The sequence below is a fragment of the Bos taurus genome, chromosome 21 (assembly GCF_002263795.3).
Source record: "Bos taurus isolate L1 Dominette 01449 registration number 42190680 breed Hereford chromosome 21, ARS-UCD2.0, whole genome shotgun sequence".
Lineage (NCBI taxonomy): Eukaryota > Metazoa > Chordata > Mammalia > Artiodactyla > Bovidae > Bos > Bos taurus.
Genome location: NC_037348.1, coordinates 30,639,324 through 30,652,959, shown reverse-complemented (window position 1 = coordinate 30,652,959; position 13,636 = coordinate 30,639,324). Strand labels below are relative to the sequence as shown.

The 13,636-nt window shown below is 47.2% G+C and overlaps 1 long non-coding RNA gene across 2 annotated transcripts; it reads left to right on the top strand.

The window, feature by feature from the left end:
- The first annotated feature begins 44 nt into the window (after positions 1–44).
- Positions 45–11,162, top strand: LOC132343357 (uncharacterized). 2 transcript variants are annotated; one of them, XR_009492150.1, is made up of 3 exons: positions 45–129; positions 1,447–10,813; positions 10,956–11,162. It is a non-coding gene; the product is annotated as an uncharacterized lncRNA (long non-coding RNA). The 2 variants fall into 2 exon arrangements; XR_009492149.1 differs by having other exon boundaries at positions 83–164.
- The last annotated feature ends 2,474 nt before the right edge of the window (positions 11,163–13,636 follow it).

Here is a 13,636-nt window from a genome sequence, read left to right as displayed (position 1 = left end):
CCGGGGCATCTTCAAGGCTGAAGTGAGCCCAGGCCCTTCCAGATGCGTACAGTGATGCTTTGCTGGCCCCAGCTGTGGATGGTGGTCTCTCAACTACCCACGACTGGGAACCCCTGAAGTCTCCCAAGAGTAAGCAGTGACGTCCCCCAGATGACGCCCGTTAGGTAGGAGCAGTGACGTCCCCCATGTCTCCCAAAGGTGGACAGAGACCCCTCCCCTCGGAACCATCGAGGTTGATCCAGACTGGTGGGCGCAATGGGCATGGGGAGTCGGGTAGGAGAGTGGTTCTGGAGACTGCAGCAGGACCCTCCCTGCGGTAACAAGACCCTGACTTCTTTCCTCTGTGCCCAGCTCCCAGTGGGTGCCTGGGAGCCAGGATGGCTACTCGCTGTAGTGACTTGGGCGTGGCAGGCAGCACTATCAGAGAATTGCAGGCCTTGGCTTCTGCGGGTGGAACGCTATCAGGGAGGGGAGGCCGCTGCTCACCTGCCTGAGATCCCTTGGCCTCGTTTTGGGTCCTGTGGCTGAGGCGAGCACCATACCCTCCTCCAGGTAGTCAGTGGGGGTGAGAAACGACTTTTAACTTCCAAGAGAAATTAAGCTGCTCATTTCTGTTCTTGGAAACATTGCTTTTTCCCTCTCAATTAGACCACTGGAGAGCAGAGAACTCAGAGCTGGAAGTCAACAAGCTTGATTGTATATCTGGATGTTAACTAGATAAGCTTAGCCTCTCTGAACTTGTTTCTTCGTCAGCAGGACATGGTCGTTGCCACTTGCTGCCACCCCCACGGGGCTCTTGCAGGGATCAAATGGGATGATGACTGTGAAGGCTTCTAAGACAGTGGATCTCAAACCTGGCTGTTCATGGGGATCACTTGGGCGCATCTAAAAATCCCTGTGTCCAGGCTGCACCCCAGACTAATCGCATCCAAACTTCTCTTGGTGGAACCCAAGTGTCAGTCCTTTTCAAGTTCTCCAGGTGATTCCAGTGTGCAGCCAGAGCCGAGAACCACTGCCCTGCACCACACATTCACCCGGATTCAGTAGTCTGAACCAGTGGCAGTGGCAGGAAGGGCCTCTGTGAGTGGTCAGAGCCTAGATGCATAGAATGGGACTGTGAACTCTGGGACCAGTGAGACCTAGGTTCCAGTTGCTACATCAGGCTGCCTGCCCTTAGGCAGGTGATTTAACTGAGCCTTAGATTCCTCAGCCTTTTAATTGGGATAATATTAACAGTATCTGCCTCACCTCCTGAAGCACCTGGCACATAGTCTCATCACACCATGATGCATTTTGTTCTTTTTGCTTTTTTCTAAGCTGAAAAGTGTTAGTCATTCAGTCATGTCCGACTCTTTGTGACCCCATGGACTGTAACCCACTAGGCTTCACTGTCTATGGAATTCTCCAAGCAGGAATACTGGAGTGGGTTGCCATTTCCTTCTCCAGGGGATCTTCCTGATCCAGGGGTTGAACCTGAATCTCCCACATTGAAGGCAGACGCTTTACCGACTCAGCCACCAGGGAAGACCTATCTAAGCTGAAGAAGCTGACAAAGATTCTTTCCTTTGTGAAACTCTAGCCAGGCTCCTCAGAGCCCTTTTCTCAACTTTGGCCTCAACCTTGACCTGTAAAGACTTGAACAAGTACTAACATAGTTTCTAACTGCTCAAAACTGCCTCCCTAAGATGACACCAACACTGCCCCAGACTGCTTGCCTGAGAAAACTCAAGGCTGCCAAAGATTTTTATTGTCTGTTCCAGCCAGCCCCTGAGGACAGGGCCTCTGTCTTCCGATCTCCGTGGGACAATTGAATTCTAACTTCAGTAATATCAGCTAGCAGACGCTATTGGCCTAGTTGAATTTACACTTGACCTTTGGTAATTTTTCACTTCTCTGACTCTGCTGAGCACTACCCCCCCCCCCCCCCGCCTTGCCTCCCTCCCTTCTCCTTCATTTTCACTTTAAAATACCCAGCTATTTCTGTGCAGATTAAAGCAGAGTTCAGTTCATGCTGATCTCTTTTCCTTATTGCAATAGTTACTATTGATTAAAGTCTCTCTTTACCACTTCAGCTAGCATCCAGGTTTGTTTACCTTTGACCATGCCTTTGAAGTTCTAGGACATTTGTTTCCTTGAATTATGCATGGGAGGATTTGAGGCTGTGCATAGACATTTCTTACTCTATTGGTTCTGTTTGTTTTCAGGGTTCACTTTTTCTTCATTGCAACCTTTATTGAAAATGACATTGGTTTTTGAGTCACAGAAAGCAATGTGAAGTTTCCTTTTAATTTGTTTTTTTATTTAGGTTAAACATGTAGATAAATATGTAAGGTAAGTAATATTGATGGCATCACTGACTCGATGGACGTGAGTCTGGGTGAACTCCGGGAGTTGGTGATGGACAGGGGGGCCTGGCGTGCTGCAATTCATGGGGTCTCGAAGAGCCGGACACGACTAAGTGACTGAACTGAACTGAACTGAAGTATGTGATAGTGCAGGTGGCAGAAGAAGAAAGCAAGAATTGTGGTACTTGGAAACGAGGGAAATGCCGATCCAATTCCACCCCCGTCACTTTGCAGCTGAGGAGACTTCTAGATGAAGAGGCAAAACTAAAAGGCATAGATTGGGCATTTTCCCTGACTTCCAGTATCAGAGTCCCCTTGTGACCCAGGGTGGAAGGAGAGTCAAAGCAGGCAGAGAAGTAGCTCTCACCAAAGCTGCCTGGAACAGGTTCTCCATGGAGTCAGCTGAAGTGGGAAAGTCACCCATGAATGGGGAAGGGGTCTGGAAGGACTTCTGGGGGAGGGTCTGAGCCTTAGACCAGGGACTGAGAGCTGCCCGGCACAGAGGTGGGAGGGAGGGGTTCGTGCTGAAGGGACAGTAGAATAAAGGCAGAGAGCACAGTGCTGGCCCGGATGAAGGCTTCTGATTTGGGAGAGAAGTGGAGACGGGTGCCGTCGAGCCCTGAGTGCCTCGGGGAGCAGTTTGTGAGTTTGTTCCTCTTCTGATAGCTCCTGGGAGCCACTGACGGTTTCAGAGCAGGAGCAGCCTTCTGGGAGGAATAAGCAGTAGCTGTCACCAGGGGCTGGGAGAGGTCTGAGTTGGACATGCAGATTGAGAGTCCCCTTTACGGAGTTGACAAAGGCTGGCCTAGAGAGAGAATGTGTAGAGGGAGGAAGATAGTGTCAAGGGGAAGCCGTGAGGAATACCTGCTTTTAGGAAGTGGGAGGAGGAAGAACAGCCATCAGCGAGCAAAAGGAGCAACCTGAGTGTGAAACAGAGCTGAAGCCATGAGAGCAGGGTGATGAAAGGAGCAGAGGGCCACTGCCCAGGTGGCACCCAGGCCAGGAACCATGAAGCTGGTGCTTGGCGTGGGGAAAGGGGCAGGGGGTCACAGGGTTTCTCCAGTGGGAGGATGTTAATTTGTTGGCCCCCAAACAGTGTCAGAGTTTATTTTGGGGGGCTCCAAAATAACTGCAGATGGTGATTGCAGCCATGAAATTAAAAGACGCTTACTCCTTGGAAGGAAAGTTATGACCAACCTAGATAGTATATTGAAAAGCAGAGATATTACTTTGCCAACAAAGGTTCGTCTAGTCAAGGCTATGGTTTTTCCAGTGGTCATGTATGGATGGGAGAGTTGGACTGTGAAGAAAGCTGAGTGCCGAAGAATTGATGCTTTTGAACTGTGGTGTTGTAGAAGACTCTTGAGAGTCCCTTGGACTGCAAGGAGATCCAACCAGTCCGTCCTAAAGGAGATCAGTCCTGGGTGTTCATTGGAAGGACTGATGCTGAAGCTGAAACTCCAGTACTTTGGCCACCTCATGCGAAGAATTGACTCATTGGAAAAGACCCTGATGCTGGGAGGGATTGGGGGCAGGAGGAGAAGGTGACAACAGAGGATGAGATGGCTGGATGGCCTCACCGACTCAATGGACATGAGTTTGAGTGAACTCCAGGAGTTGGTGATGGACAGGGAGGCCTGGTGTGCTGTGGTTCATGGGGTCGCAAAGAATCAGACCCGACTGAGCGACTGAACTGAACTGAAACTAGCAGTTGTCACTCCAGGCCATTGTTTGACTATCCCTAGGGACTTTGCTTGGAGAGGCTCGGCCTCTCACTGGGTGTGTGCCTTTGGGCAAATTACCTCTCTCTGAATCTCAATTCCCTCCTCTGTAAAATGAGGGTAAGAACACCAACTTCATGGGTTTATTGTAAAGAGTCATAGGGACAAGTATATATGAAGTACTTAATGTGTTCCTGGCAGAGAGCCAGTGCTCTCAAGATGGAATTTTTTGGTTGCACCAAAACAGATGGTTGATGTGCACGCGCTGTGTGTCTGGCTCTGTGCTGCGCACCAGCAGTGCAGCGCTGGACGCAGGCTGGGTCTGCCCTGGAGGAGCTCACAGACTGGCCAGGCCTGAGCACCTGAACCCAAGCACTCTGGGTGACCCTCAGCATGGGCCCGTTTTGCCAGCACTCCTAGAGAGTTTTTCTAAGAACTCATATTGAGATAGGTATCTGCTACCATCGTGCTTTAACAAACAAAACCCAAGCTCCTGTGACGTTTGTGTTTGAGGGCATGGTCTCCGAGAGCCCACTTCCTCTGGAACTCAGCCTGCACACAGAGCAACTGCGAGGTCAGGGCCGCCTCCCATCGTGGGGGAGAAAGAACTAAGAAAGTGAGGGAGTGGTCAGCCTGCCCTGTATTTATACTTTCCAGTGTTCCCACCAGGGCGCCCCATCTCGTGTGGTCGCAGAGCCCGGAGAGGAGATGTATCCATGCTTTCATGTGTCAGGACAGTACATTCTGCCTCCCAGCACTGGGGAGGATGAGAAAATCCAAGAAGAGACTCAGAGCCCACACGGGCCGGTGGGGAGGTAAACCTCCGCGTCCGAGTTGTGATGAGAGCCATGAAGGAGGAGTATTCTCTTACTGAGTGATCATGGAGGTCGCACACGCGCACGTGTGTGTGTGTGTGTGTGTGTGTGTGTGTGGTGTCATGTTCATGTTGAGACCTAGAGGTTGAGAAGGAGACTGCCCTGCAGTGCCAGTGGTAAAGAGTTCCAGGCATAGACAACGGCCCAGGTGAAGGCTTCAAAGTGTGTACGAATTTGACCGTTTGAAATAATCAGTGTTTCTGGAACAGAGATGGAGTGGGGTGTGGACCAGTGGGCTGAGTTGGATTTTCAGAGTTAAAGCCCCCACAGGGCTTTAAGTGGTGTACTTTAAGAAACTGTTGTATATTTATTCCATCATATTTATTGTTTTCCTTCAACAAAATTGCTATATTGTTATAAACAGCCTCACTGCATACTTGGTGTTCTATTTTCAGGTATGCCAGATGACAAAACATCTCAAGTCATTGTGGCTCCAAGTTTTAATTTGGAGACACTTTGCTCTTCTGAGCAAAGCAGCACTTAGATTCAGAAGTGAATCACAAATTTTATGCATCATACTCGAACATTGCAGTGGGGTCACAAGAGTTCCTGTAGAAATTACAAATATTTTAATTTCATCATACAGTTATCAGTTTTTTAAAGCAGCTTTATTGAGGTGTAATTGACATACAATGACTGGCGCGTAGTAAAGTGTACCATTTATAAGGTTTGATATATGTATATATCGATGAAACTATCAACCTTAAGGTCTTGAACATTCATCATGGTCCACCGTCATGAGGGCATACACTTAAAAGATGATGTGCCCCACCTTGCACTAGTCAGCTGCTGAGCTGGGCCCAGAAGCCTATTCTGCTGTGTCCTAATTTTGTTCTTTTCAGAAAATAAACCCATTAGCACCGTTGGGTGTGATTCTCGCTCTGCCATTCTCTAGCTGTGTGACCTTGGGCAAGTTACTTAACTTGACTGCCTCAGTTTCTCATCTGTGAAAGATGGTCTGTGAGGCATATATAAAATTATATATATGATGATACATGCACATATATAAATTATCCAAATGAAAAGCCCTTAAGACAGTACTTGGCACAGAATGCAATAAATATTGGCCCTTGCTGTTTGATGCAGAGAGCTGTGTAAATGCATTTGCCTAGAAGTATCACGATGGGGAATACAGAAAGCCTAGTAGGATGGAAAGCTGAAATCTCTCTCCCTTCTCCATGGGAATTGAACTGAGACACTCACCAAATGATGATGCTGTTGTCGGACACCCTGGGTGTCTAGTTAATGCCACTCTTAATAGTTTCTTCAGATCTGTGCATGTCCTGGGCTGGTCCCATCTCATGTTAAGTATGGTTCCTAGCAAATTACAGACTCTCCCAGACCAGGAGGGAGGAGCTGGCGTCTCCCTTAGACACTCAGGCTGTCATCAATTCCTCTCTCTCTCTCTCCTTCCCCATTACCAGAAGTTGTGGCTACTGCTCAGAGAAGTCTCCCAGCTCTGTCCTCTGGCTTAAGGCAAGCCCTGTCCTCCTTGCCTTGCCCTCTCTAAGCATTCTCCTTCCTTGCCAGCAACTTAAAAATGATGAAATTCCAGAAGCTCAGTTCTGTTCCAGTCACAGCCTAGCTCTAAAGCGTCTGATGGATCCCTGAACAGGATAATCAAATCCAAATCCTTTCCCTTGGCATTGAAGTTTCTCCATGGTCTTAACCCGGCTCACCCTTCTTGGCTCCACGACCCACTCAGAGCCCTTATTTGTACTGTCAGAACAGCGCAGTGCTGTTCCCCAGCTCAGGACTTGGGAGAACAAGCCTGGAATTTGTTCAGAAGCAGAGAGACGCTGCAGTTCTATTATGATGACGGGGACATAACATTTAAAGAAACATGAACATCTCAGTACCTGGCTTTGAGCTGTTCTCAGAATGGAAACCATATGAAAAAAATATGTTAGGAAACACATTAGAGAGGAGTTTGAGATTTTCTGGGCAGGGCCTTAAAAGACGATGGGAAATCACCTGGCGTGACACACAGGACGACTTTTTACATCCTGAGGAAGGAGTGTGGAGAAGAGAAGAGGGCAGAGAGCTGATAAGATCAAGAGTGGCTTGAATGATGGGGGCTGTCAGCACCTCTGTCTCTTCACCTCCTCCTCACTCACCCATCTTTAGTCTGCTAAACTCTCAAACTTTGGGGGGGGGGTGGTTGTGAGTGAGTATACATGCATGCATGTGTGCAAGGGTGTGTGTGTGTGTGTGTGTGTGTGTGTGTGTAGGGTAGATCTGGAAGAAGGGGTTGAGCATATTATACAGGGACCCTTACTTAGCCTCTGGAAAGCATAAAAATTTTTGGGAGAGCTCTAGAATGCTACAGGCTGTCCAGTTTGGGGGATTTGAACCTATTTTACCTGCATTAATGATCATTTAGTTTCATTTATAATTGTTATTTTTGTCATTACCAAAAAAATACCCTCTAAAAACCTCCTGGGAGAAACACAGAAGAAAAAACAGAATTTTGCTGCAAAAAAGAGATCCTTTAGAAATGCTTGCTTGTCAGAAATATATTTTTCTTTTCTGGTTAGCTGACAAGTGGTTTGTGGAAGAGGGCCCTAGAAAACATGAGGCTCTGAACAAAAAAACGAAAATGGCCAGTAACCATCCTTCAGAAGTTGAGCCTCACCGCTCATCAAAGAAATGGAAGTTTAACCAGCAGCAAGGCATATTGTTTGCCAGCAAGGGCCAGGAGAGGCTGAATCTCTGCAGAAACCTCTGGTCGCTGTGCAGTGGAGAGAGAAAGTGCCATGAGGCCAGGTGATGGGTGTCCCAAACTTGGGTCCACGTCCCACTCGCAGCATTCACAAGAAGCACATCCCGCTGCACACCCAGAGCCAGGGGGCAGAGCTCAGAAAATCCCCCTGTTAACCTGAGCGGGACCATCGTAACCCCCCAAAAGGCCAAACTTTTATCATATTAAGAGTTTTGTGTACTTCATTAAAATATACATTATACATAGTAAAATTCACAGTCGACTGATCAGTGACTTTACACGTGTATACCGTGTGACCACCACCCAGATGGAGAGAGAAAATTTTCATCACCCTAGAAGGTTTCCTCATTACAGTAGTCACGCTTTACCCATGGTTTCACTTTCCACCATTTCAGTTAACCTATGGTCAATTATTTAATGTCCAAAAATTCCAAAAATAACTCAAAAATTTTAAAGTGCATGCCATTTTGAGTAGCATAATGAATTCTCACACCATCCTGTGTATCCCACCTGCTAGTCACTTAGTAACCATGTCTGTTATCAGATCAATTGCCATAGTGTCGCAATGCTTGTGTATAGGTAACCCCTATTTTACTTAATGGCCTCAAAGCCCAAGAGTTCAGTTCAGTCACTCAGTCATGTCTGACTCTGCGACCCCATGAACCGCAGCAAACCAGGCCTCCCTGTCCATCACCAACTCCCAGAGTTTACCCAAACTCATGTCCATCGAGTTGGTGATGCCACCCAACCATCTCATCCTCTGTCGTCCCCTTCTCCTGCCCTCAATCTTACCCAGCATCAGGGTCTTTTCCAATGAGTCAGCTCTTTGGAACAAGTGGCCAAAGTATAGTGATGCTGACAATTAAGATAACACCAAAGAGAAGCCATAAAGTGCCTCCTGAAAGGGAAAAGGTAAAGGTCTCAATCAGGAAAGAAAAAAAAATTGTATGCTGAGGTTGCTAAGATCTAAGGTAAGAATGAATCTTCTATCAGTGAAATTGTGAAGAAGGAAAAAGAAATTTGAGCTAGATTTGCCATCACCCCTCAAACTGCAAGAGTTATGGCTGAGATTTCCCTGGTGGTCCAGTGGTTAAGGCTCTGAGCTCCCACTGCAAGGGGCACAGCTTTGATCCCTCATCTGGGAACTAAGATCCCACATGCATTGCAGCATGGTCAATAAAATAAAATAATGTATTAATAATAACAATATCCTTTTAAAATAATTATAAAAAAAGAAAAAAAAAGACTTAATGGCCACAGTACATGGCAAGTCTTGGTGCAGGTGGAAAAGGCATGAAATTTGTACAATAAGGAATTTTGAGAGAGAGAGAGAGGACGTTCACAAAAATTTTACTATAGTGTATTGTAGCCATTTCCTTCTCCAGGGGATCTTCCTGACCCAGGGATCAAACCCAGGTCTCGTGCACGGCAGGTGGATTCTTTACCGTCTGAACCACTGAGGAAGCCTTAAACATGTTTCCATCCAGTTTCAAACTGGGGACATTTTGCTTGTGAGACAAACAATAACTACTACACTATGGAAATGCTCACCTTAATTGTATTTTATTATTACTTTTATCAATCTCTTCATGTGCCTAGTTTATAAATTAAAGTATCACAGTTATATATGCATGGGAAAAAATAGTATATGTGTGGCTCAGTATTGTCTATGGTCTCAGGCATCCACTGGGGATCTTAGAACGAACATACCTGCAGGTAAGAGGCAACCACTGGATCCTGAGCTGTCACCGCAGATTGAGTCAGCTTACTGTTGAACTCCACATCCATGGGGCCATATAGTATGTATATTTTTTGGTCTGGTTACTTTTGCTCATTGTATATTTGAGATTTATCCATGGCTATATATGTATCAGTAGTTCATCTGCATTGATGAGAAGTATTCTGTTGTTCGGATAGAACAGTTTGTTTATCCATTATTCTGATGATGGACTTTTGCACTGTTTCCTGTTGTAGTCTGTCATGAATACAGCTGCTGTACAAATCTTTGTTTAAACATATGTCTTCATTTCAGGGCCTCGCAGGTGGCGCTAGTGGTAAAGAACCCAACTGCCACTGCAGGAGACACAGACTCAGGTTCAATCCCTGGGTCGCGAAGATTCCCTGGAGGAGGGAATGGCCACAAAACACTGTAGTAAAATTTATATGAATGTCATCTCTCTTAAAATCCCTTACTGTACAAATTGCATGCCTTTTTCACTTTCACTAAGCGCTCCAGTATTCTTGCCTGGAGAATCCCTGTGGACAGAGGAGCGTGGCAGGCTACCATCCATAGCGTCACCAAGAGTCAGACATGACTGAAGTGACTTGGCGCGCACACACGCATGCACATGACTTCATTTCTGATCAGCAAATACCCAGGAGTGGGCTTACTCGATCATAGCATAGGTGTATGTTTAATTGCTAAACAGTTTTTCCTAGTTACTCCTTTGTGGGGCTTCTCTGTTGTCTCAGCAGTAAAGAATTCTGCCAATGGAGGAGACAAGGGTTCAGTTCCTGGGTTGGGAAGATTCCCTTGGAGAAGGAAATGGCAATCCACTCCAATATTCTTGCCTGGGAAATCCTTTGGACAAAGGAGCCTGGTGGGCTATACAGTCCATGGGGTTGCAAAGAGTTGTACACGACTGAGTGAGTAAACAACAGCAACCCCCGTTATATATGCCCACCAGCAAAGTGTATGAGTTCCAGTTGCCTGTGTCTTTGGCAGCACTAGGTTTTGTCAATGTTTTTAACTTTAATCCTTTTTGGTGAATGTGTAGTCATACATCACGGTTTTAATCTTCATTTCCCTGAGAACCAAAAATGCTGAGCAACTTTTTACGTACTTATTGTTTCAAAATTTACTGGGGTGGATCAAGGACCCAGAAAATAATGGAGTGAGATCCCCTGAGGGCAAAACACCTCCAAATTGAGGAGTGGATTTTCTTTTCTATCCCTTTTGCTTCTATGCAGTGATCCCAGGAGCCAAGGGAGGACTGGAGGCAATTCTTGGCAGCCGTGGTAGGGGTGACAGTGGCCAGCCTGCCTGGCTGTGAAGTAGTCAGCAAATCTATTGCTCCCTGCTTCTTTGCTCCCTGGAGCATCTTGAAAAACCTCCTTCTCAAGGCTGGGGCCCTCCATCCTGTCAGTTCTGTAAGTCCGTCTATAGCCTTCCTGTTGAGTGGGGCAACATTACTGATTCCTGGCTAATGGAAAGTGAAGGGAAGGTACAGACACAACTTCAGGCCCACAAAATCCTCCTGTGTAATCCTCTACTCTCTTTCTCTGTCTGCAGGCTGTTTATTGACCGCTGACCTCCTCGGAAGCCACGTGTGGAATGGTGGAGCTACCTTAGGCCTGGACATCTATACTGCTGTATGAAGCAGAGTTCCCCTCCCCGCCGCCCCCCGCCCCTGCCCCCGACACACATACCCATACCTCTCAGGAACAGCCGTTTGAGGCTTTATATGTACAATAAGTAAATCTATGCTATGTAAGACGATTGAAATTTGGGGATTTTCCTAATACAGCAGCTAACTATATCCTAACTGATAGAGACCACCAGAGCCAATTTCTGTTGCCTGCCATCAAAAACTCTGACTGATAAAACGTATCTGGCCAGGAACTTCAGAGAGCCCATTGGATTAGCAAAAGTCATGACCCTAGGCTCTAGAGTCTCCCCTGAGCTACGCTGCCCCCACCCCAGCAGTTCCTTTGGCTGTCCCTCATATGTCAAGATCCTTCCCTGCCCCGCAGGACCCTTCCTCAGAGTTCTGTTTGTCAACAGCCACTCAGAGCAGGGCCCAGAGCTGAACACATTGTGAAAGGCTGGACCTCCTGGCACCTGTGGTTAGCACATCTACGAGGCACTGGGAAGTCCACAAACGCAGGCCCCAGGACACTGGCCTGTGCCCCTCCCTCTGTTCTGATCCCTGTCCAAGCCCCAGCCTCCGAAGGCCTCATGGGCAGGCCCCTGGGTAGAAGGACCCCAGGACACAGTCTCTGCACCACCCATAAAGGAGGGCTCATGGCTCCCTGTCCATTTTACATATGCTTTGTTTAGTTTGGATCAGCAAAGTGTCTGAATGGTCAGATAGACATCTTCTTTGGCCTGGTCCCAGCAGGACACCTAGCTAACCCAGGGACTTCATGGGGTACAGGAAAAGCAGATACGCCTACTAAGGGCTGGGTACTTTTTTTTTTGGCTGTACTATAGGGCATATGGAATTTTAGTTCCCCAACCAGGGATTGAACTCGTGTCCCATGCAGTGGAAGCGTGGTCCTAACCACCGGACCACCAGGGAAGTCCCTGGGCACTTTTTACTTAACCTTTGTACCTGCCCAGAAGAGAGGGGACACGCACTTCATTTCACCAGTGAGGAAACTGAGACTCAGAGAGTTTCAGTAGCTTGTCCAAGCTCACACACAGCTAAGACAGGAACACTGCCAGAACTCTAACCCAGACTAAATGATCCCAAAGCCCACCATGTTCTTTCCAGGCCACCTCACACCTGCTTCTGTGGCCAAGGTCAGATAGCTGGGCCGTAAGTAACAGAGCCAAATCTTCACATGACGACTGTAACAAGGGAGCAGAAAAACAGCTCCAGCTCTGACCAAATCTTAGACTCTTTTCTTTCTTTTTTTTAATAAGGAGTCAGGTTAACCACAGTTCAAGCATTTTGCTGAGTTTCTGGAAAAATTGTATAATTCACATACATTTCTAATTTTGAAATAAGGAGCTGAGACCTGAAAGGAGGCCATAGCCTGCAGGCTCACACACCATCTTTGTTCAGGAAGGTAAAGTCTAGAACCTGAGCCTTGTAATTCCCAGCCACCAAAATACCCTAATTACTATAGTATGCTCATGAATAATCTAAAAAACAAACTTCTCATTGCAATATAATACATCCCTGCTGTTGCTATTTATTGCTCAGTCATGTCTGACTCTTTGCAAACCCATGGACTGTAGCCTACCAGGCTCCTCTGTCCATGGGATTTCCCAGGCAAGAATACTGGAGTGGGTTGCCATTTCCTTCTCCAGAAGATCTTCCCAACCCAGGGATTGAACTCCCATCTCCTGCTTGGCAAGCAGATTCTTTACCACTGTGAGCACCTGGGAAACCCCATAATATACCGATAGAAAATACAGAAGTCCCAAGTGTGCAGTCCAGTGAATTATCACAAAGTGAGCACTTGTTTTTTTACCCCTGTCTAGAATTGGAACATTGCCAGCTCTCCAGAAGCACCCTGTGGTGCCTCTCAATCACAATGCACTCCCACTCCCCCAGCCCCCAGGGGAACGAACCACTATTTAGACTTCTGAAACAGATCCGTTTTGCCTCTTTGTAAGCCCTGTATCAACAGAGCCAGGTAATAGGTATTCTTCTGTGCCTTGCTTCTTTTGCTCAATTTTAAGTTGGTGAGAATTATCAGTGTTGCTGGTTTAACAAGAGTTTATTCATTCTCACTGCCATCCAGTGTGTGGTCCATTCTACCATAGTAGCCATCTGCTCTACTGTTGATGGACATTTGGGGCACCAGAGGTCATTGCCGTACTGCCATGAGCATTCTGGTGTATAAGTTTTGGTGCATGTATGTTCATACTTGTGTTAGGTACACCCCTAGGAGTGAAATTGCTAGTGGGCTGGGGGTGGCTTGCTCCTCTTGCCTTCCCCCTGCACATCGCCCCCACCCCGCTGCCGCCCCCCCGCCACACACACACAATAGAGACTCCTACTTGTTGCTTTGAGAAATCCCCTGTGGGCCCTGCCCACACACATCCCCCGTTGCCCATGAGACCCTCAGGCTGCACTGTGGAGACTTGGGCACAAATTTGCTGCGATGCAGCCATACCTTTTCTATCTCTCACACCTTTGTTCCTAGAATTCTCACACCCCCAACCCCCTGGCTGGGTATGGCACATCTGCTGAGAAGTGCTCTCCTCAGAGCTCTTCAGATAACTCCTTTTAAACAAAG